The sequence below is a fragment of the Lontra canadensis genome, unplaced genomic scaffold (assembly GCF_010015895.1).
Source record: "Lontra canadensis isolate GAN:19392208 unplaced genomic scaffold, GSC_riverotter_1.0 scaffold130, whole genome shotgun sequence".
Lineage (NCBI taxonomy): Eukaryota > Metazoa > Chordata > Mammalia > Carnivora > Mustelidae > Lontra > Lontra canadensis.
In genome coordinates, this window is record NW_022631124.1 from 2,016,832 (window position 1) to 2,024,745 (window position 7,914).

Genomic DNA, 7,914 nt, shown 5'->3' on the forward strand with positions numbered 1-7,914 from the left:
ATCTTGTTATCTTTCAAAAATACTTTATTTTCTCAGAGCAGTTTTAGGTTCACAGCAAAACTAAGTGGAGAGTACAGAGATTTCCCCATATACCTCCTGTCCTCACACATGCACGGCTTCCCCCACTATCAGCATTCCACACCAGAGTGGCACGTTTGGTACAAATCATGAGCCTATATTGGCATGTCGTAATCATCCAGAGTCTGGATTTACATTATAGTTTCCTCCTGGTCTTGCACATTCTGTGGCTATGGACAAATGTATAATGGCAATATCCATCATGATGATATACAGAATATCTTCACTGGCCTAAAAATCCTCTGGCCCCCCGTTTCATCCCTCCGCCATCCCATGCAAGGCAACCACTAATTTCTTTTCTGTCTCTATAATTTTGCCTTTTCCACAATGTAATGCAGGTGGAATCATACAGCAAGTAGCCTTTAATTTGCCTTCTTTCACTTAATCATATGCACTTAAGCTTCTTCTATGTCTTTTCTTGGCTTGACAGCTCATTTCCTTTAAGCACTGAATAGTATTCCATTGTCTGGAAGTACCAGAGATTTTTATCCATTCCCCTAACTGAACAGCATTTGATTGCTTCCAAGTTTTAGCAAATATGAATAAAATTACTATAAACATCCATGTTCAGGTTTCTGCATGTACCTAGGTTTTCAAATTCTTTGAGCAAATACCAAGGAGTGAGATTACTGTATCAGATGGTAAAGGTGTATTTAGTTCTGCAAGAAATTAGCAAACTGTCTCCCAAAGTGGCTGTACCATTTTGTAGTGCCATCAGCACTGAGGGAGAGTTTCTTTACTTCCACATCCTCATCAGGATTTGGTGTTAGTGTTCCTGATATTGGCTATTCTAATAGGTGCAGTGTAGTATTCATTGTTATATTATTTGGCATTTCCCTGAGGACAGAGGATGTAGAACATTTTTTCAAATCCCCCCCCCCACATATTCATGGAGAACCACAAGGTGGCAGAAGTAACAGAGCCAAAATTCTGCCTACCATAGTTCCAATCATATTAGCTTCCTTAAGTTATATAGATACCTATATATTCCCTAATAAAGAAATAACATTTCCTTGATTATATCTCCCTGACCCTATTTCTATTCTTAGAGTTGCTCACTTTTAACCTATAATCACCAAAGGGAAAGTTTTTCTCCTGAGTGAATACAGAGGATGCCTCCTCATGTTATATAGTTAACTTTCCAGGTACAATAGTTAAGTATTATTTTCTTGACTTAATTCCTGCAAGTGTTCTCAGATAATTCATTTATTAAATGACTAGAAATTATGTACTTAGTGTCTTCTAAATGACAGGAACATGGACAAGAATTGAGATAATAAACAGGACATATTCTAGAAATAACATGCATAAATTACAAAGACAGATTAAAACTTCTAAAAATTTGTGAAAATCTTCTATGTCTTACATAAATATAAAATTAATCAATGTCATTTTATTATGACATTATTTCATCTCCATGCATGAATATTTTGTTTTGCTTCCATTAAGACTTTAAATTGAGTGGTGCCCGGTGGCTCAATTGGTTAAGCAACTGACTTTGGCTAGTCCCTGAATCCAGTCCCACATGGGGATCCCTGCTCAGTGGGGAGTCTGCTTCTCACTCTGACCTCTCCCTTCTCATGTGTGCTCTCTCTCTCTCTCAGATAAATAAATAAATAAATAAATAAATCTATCTTTTAAAAAAAAACTTTAAATTGAAAAAGATATTTTAAAATGGAAATAAGTGAAGACAATAGAACTATCTGAACATTTATTTATTTATTTATTTATTTTTAAAGATTTTATTTATTTATTTGACAGAGAGAAATCACAAGCAGGCAGAGAGGCAGGCATAGAGAGAGGGGGAAGCAGGCTCCCCACTGAACAGAAAGCCCAATGCGGGGCTTGATCCCAGGACCCCAAGATCATGACCTGAGCCGAAGACAGAGGCTTAACCCACTGAGCCACCCAGGTGCCCTGAACATTTAAAAATATATGTCATATGGCCTTCTGAAATAGATCTGTTCACATAAAAAATATAAAATCTGAAGTAGTAATTATGCCTTTATACACGTCACAAACAGTCCAATAACATTCTTTCTGTGGCAAAAAGAACTGTAAACAAATTTAGATATTTTAGATTTCAATATTTCATACTTTACCGTATAGTTTTCTCTATTTTCTACTTCAAATTTTCTCAAAAAGCAAATTAATTAAACTCAAAGTGAAACATAGATGAGGTGAAATTCCTGGAGGGAATCATTGTTCTGCTCTGAAGAAAATTCCACAAATCAAATACATAGAAATTTTTCATTAAAACATGATATTACAGAGGGGAATAAGATAAGTGCTTGTTCTCCTCTCATTATTGAAAGGTTAAATTCCTTTGCTCTTTTCCTCAATCAAACTTAATATATCCCCATGGTGTAAATCACCAACCTAGTATCCCAAAACTGGGATAAGTATTAAATAAATTATAATAATTACTGGTTAATTATTACAGCTGTTTAAAATGAATTATGTCCTTTCTAAAAAAGAAAAGTTACAATACTTGTATGTACAATATATTATTGAAGTAGCACATTAAATTTATTTTTTTAAAGATTTTATTTATTTATTTGACAGAGATCAAGTAGACAGAGAGGCAGGCAGAGAGAGAGAAGGAAGTGGGCTCCCTGCTGAGCAGAGATCCCAATGTGGGGCTCAATCCCAGGACCCTGAGATCATGACCTGAGCCGAAGGCAGAGGCTTTAACCCACTGAGCCACCCAGGTGCCCCAAATTTATTAAAATCTATAAGTCAGTCATCTGACTTGACAATATTTTGTCCAAATTATTAAATATTCGCTTAGGTCTTAACTAGATTTCCTACTGAATATCATGTAGCAAGATAAAATTAACAAAAAGAAGCCAGGAGTGAAATCAGTTCTTTAATATTTACTTAGGACTATGACTTTAGACCAACACTATCCAATAGAACTTTCTTCAATGGCATTAATGTTCTATTACTGCACTGTCCAAAACAATAACCTTTAACCAGTTGTAATTATTGAGTACTTTAAATACAGTTAATGTTATTCAGGTATTGGATTTGTATTTTATTAAACTTTAATTAATTGCAGTTTAAATAGCCATATTTGGCTAGTGGACAGTGTAATGTGGTTAGACTCCTTTTATGAAAGTTTTATTTTTCTTAATTTTACCATGACCTATAGTAAATAAAAATACATCTTATTTAAAGTTGAGGTATGACTGGCATATAACATTCTATTACTTTCAGGTAAACAACATAATGACTTGATATTTGTATATATTGCAAAATGATCAGTACAATAAAACTATTTAATATCTGTCTATATACATAGTAACCAAAAAATCTGTTCTTTTGATGAAGATTTTTTAGATACACTGCCTTGGCAACTTTCAAATATGCTCTACACCATTGTGTACTTGTTTAACTTATTTTATAACTGGAAATTTATATCTTTTGACCCCCTCCATCCATTTTTCCTATAAATTCTTCTTTATTCCACATCTTTTTTATCCATTCATTCCTCTTTGGACATTGTATCTTAGCTATTGTAAATAACGTGGCAATAAATATAGAAGTGCCTTCATCTTTTCAAATTAGTGTTTTCATTTTCTTTAGGTAAATGCGCAGAATTAGAATTGCTGGATTGTATGGTAGCTCTATTTTTAACTTTTTGAGGGGCTTCTGTACTGTTTTCTACAGTGATTGCACCAATGTACATTCCCAACAGTTTGCAAGGAGTCCCTTTTCTCCAGATCCTTCCAGCTCTTGTTATTTCTCTTTAAAAATAGCCATTCAAACAGGCATAAGGTGATAACTCCTTGTTGTTTCAGTTTAGTTTCCCTGATGATTACTGATGTTGAGCATTTTTTCATCTGTACATTTTTGCATATGCTTATTTACCACCTATATATCTTCTTTCATGAGGTGACTTTTAAGATATTCAACTTTTTTAAAAAGATTATTTATTATTTATTTATTTATTTATTTGAGAGAGAGAGATCACAAGTAGGCAGAGAGGCAAGCAGAGAGAGGGCAGAAAGCAGGCTATCCACTGAGCAGAGAGTCTAATGCGGGCCTTGATCCTATGACCCTGAGACCGTTACCTGAACCAAAGGCAGAGGCTTAACCCACTGAGCCACCCAGGGACCCCTCAACTTTATTTATTTATTTATTTTAGTTACTTTCCTGTTGTTGAATTTTAAGACTTCTTTATATATTTTTGATAATAGTCCTTCATCTGATGCATCTTTTGCACGTATTTTCTCCAAATCTGTGGCTTTTCTTATAATTCTCTTTACATGGTTTTTTGAAGAACAGCAGTTTTTAATTTTGTGAAAGTGCAACTTATCAGTTATTTCTTAAACGGATCTTGCCTTTGGTGCTATATCTAAAAAGTCATCATCATACATGAGGCCATCTAGATTTTTCTCCTATGCTATTTCCAGGAGTTTTATATTTGTGTGGTTTATATTTCAGTCTGTGGTCCATCTCATTGGGTTAATTTTTGTGAGGGCCAAAGATTTTGTCAAAAGCATTTTCTGCAGGTGTCTGGAAGATGGCGGAGAAGTAGTAGGCTGAGATGACATCAGGTAGCAGGAGGTGAGCCTGATAGCTTATCAAACCATTGCGAACACCTACAAATCCAACAGGAGATCAAAGAGAAGAAGAGCAACAATTCTAGAAACAGAAAATCGACCACTTTCTGAAAGGTAGGATCTGCGGAGAAGTGAGTCCGAAGCGACGGGAAGATAGACTGCGGGGGGAGGGGCCGGCTCCCGGCAAGCAGCAGAGCTATGAAGCACAAAATCAGGACTTTTAAAAGTCTGCTCCACTGAGGGTCATAGCTCCAGAGGTTAAGCCGGGGTGAAGCCCATGTGGGGACAGTGTGGCCTCAGGTCCCGCAGGGTCACAGAAGGAGGGGATGTGTCTGAGTGTCACAGAGCTCACAGATATTAGAGCAGGAAAGCTAGCTACAGAGATGGAGCTGAGGAGAGAGCTCCCAACTCGGGGTTACCTTAAACTGTGATCTGTGGCACAGTTAGGCCACTGCTCTGTGAGTGGGGTCCCCACAAGATCTGGGGAGGGCCCCCCCACTGGGAGAGCACAGGGATCTACTGGGTTTGGAGACTCCAGACAGGGCTGTGTGCCAGAGACAGAGACACTCAGTCACAGGCTGGGTGAGCTCGGTGCAAATCTGGAGGCCAGGGAGACGAGAGTGATTGAGCACTTTTCTCTGAGGGCACACTGAGGAGTGGTGCCCCGAGCTCTCTGCTCCTCCAGGCCAGAGATTGGGAGGTGACCATTTTCATTCCCATCCTCCAGAACTCTACAGAAAACATTCAGGGAACAAAAGCTCCTGAAAGTGAACCCAAGCGGATTATTTAGCCTGGCCCCCAGTAAGGGCGGTGCAATTCTGCCTTGGGCAAAGACACTTGAAAATCATTACAACAAGGACCTCCCCTAGAAGATCAGCAAGAAATCTAGCCAAGACCAAGTTCACTTACCAAGGAGAACAGCGGAATTTCAGAGGAGGAGAAAGCAAAGCATGGAATTCATGGCTTTCTCCCAAGATTTTTTAGTCTTGCAAAGTTAATTAATTTTTATTTTATTTTATTTTTTTCTTATGCTAAATTTTTTTAACTTTTACTCTTTCCTCTTTTAACTTTTTTTTTTTAAGATTTTATTTATTTGACAGACAGAGATCACAAGTAGGCATAGAGGCAGGAGGAGTGGAAGGGGTGGAAGCAGGCTCCCTGCTGAGCAGAGAACCCAATGTGTTGCTTGATCCCAGGACCTGAGATCATGACCTGAGCTGAAGGCAGAGGCTTAATATAGTCATATTCCATTCTTTCATTGTGTTTACCCTTATTGTGTGTGTGTGTGTGTGTGTGTGTGTGTGTGTGTATACACACACAAATATATTCATTTTTTAAAATTTTGGGAGGTAGTTTCTTCTAAGAGACCAAAATACTCCCCAAATTAAGTGGATGATTCTCTTCTATTCACCAATCTAATATATATATTTTATTTTTTATTTTTTTCCTTTATTTTTTTCTTTTTGAATTTTTTTTTTAACATCTTTTTACCCCCTTTCTTCCCCCCATGATTTGGAGTCTCTTCTGATTTGGTTAAAGCACATGTTCCTGGGATCTTCACCACCCTTTTAGTATTTCATTCACTCCTTCATATATCCTTATCTGGATAAAATGACAAGGCAAAAAACTCACCACAAGAAAAAGAACAACAGACAGTACCAAAGGCTAGGGACCTACACAATAAAGACATTGGTAATATGTCAGATCTGGAGTTCAGAATGATGATCCTCAAGGTGCTAGCTGGGCTCTAAAAAGGCATGGAAGATATTAGAGAAACCCTGTCTGGAGAAATAAAGGCCCTTTCTGGGGAAATAAAAGAACTAAAATCTAACGAAGTTGAAATAAAAAAAGCTATTAGTGAGGTGCAATCAAAATGGGGGCTCTTACTGCTAGGATAAATGAGGCAGAAGAGAGAATTGGTAATATAGAAAACCAAATGACAGAGAATAAGGAAGCTGAGTAAAAGGAGACAAACAACTACTGGACCATGAGGGGAGAATTTGAGAGATAAATGATACCATAAGATGAAACAATATTAGAATAACTGGGATTCCAAAAGAAGAAGAGAGAGGGGAGCAGAAGGTATATTGGAGAGAATTATTGGAGAGAATTTCCCTAATATGGCAAAAGAACAAGCATCAAAATCCAGGAGGCACAGAGAACCCCCCTCAAAATCAATAAGAATAGGTCCACACCCCGTCATCTAACAGTAAAATTTACAAGTCTTAGTGACAGAGAGAAAATCCTCAAAGCAGCCTGGGACAAGAAGTCTGTAACATATAATGGTAAAAATATTACATTGGCAGCAGACTTATCCACCAAGACCTGGGAGGACAGAAAGAACTGGCATGATATATTCAGAGTACAAAATGAGAAAAACATGCGGCCAAGAATACTATACCAGCTACACTATCATTAAAAATAGGAGGAGAGATAGAAACCTTCCAGGACAAACAAAAATTAAAAGAATTTGTAAACATCAAACCAATTCTACAGGAAATATTGAAAGGGGTCCTCTAAGCAAAGAGAGACCCTAAAAGTAGTAGATCAGAAAGGAACAGAGGCAATATATAGTAATAATCACCTTACGGGTAATACAATAGCACTAAATTTGTATCTCCCAATAGTTACCCTGAATGTAAATGGGTTAAATGCCCCAATCAAAAGACACAGGATTTCAGAATGGTTAAAAAAACAAAACCCATCAATATGCTGCCTACAAGAAACTCATTTTAGACCCAAAGACACCTCCAGATTTAAAATGAGGCAGTGGAAAACAATTTACCATGCTAATGGACATCAGAAGAAAGCAGGAGTGGCAATCTTTATATAAGATCAATTAGATTTTAAGACAAAGACTATAATAAGAGATGAGGAAGGACACTATATCATACTCAAAGGATCTGTCCAACAAGAAGATCTAACAATTTAAAATATCTATGCCCCTAACGTGGGAGCAGCCAACTATATAAACCAATTAATAACAAAATCAAAGAAACACATCAACAATGATACAATAATAGTAGGGGACTTTAACACTCCCCTCACTGAAATGGACAGATCATCCAAGCAAAAGATCAACAAGGAAATAAAGGCCTTAAATGATACACTGGACCAGATGGACATCACAGATATATTCAGAACATTTCATCCCAAAGCAACAGAATACACATTCTTCTCTAGTGCACATGGAACATTCTCCAGAATAGATCACATCCTCGGTCCTAAATCAGGTCTCAACTGGTATCAAAAGATTGGGAGCATTCCC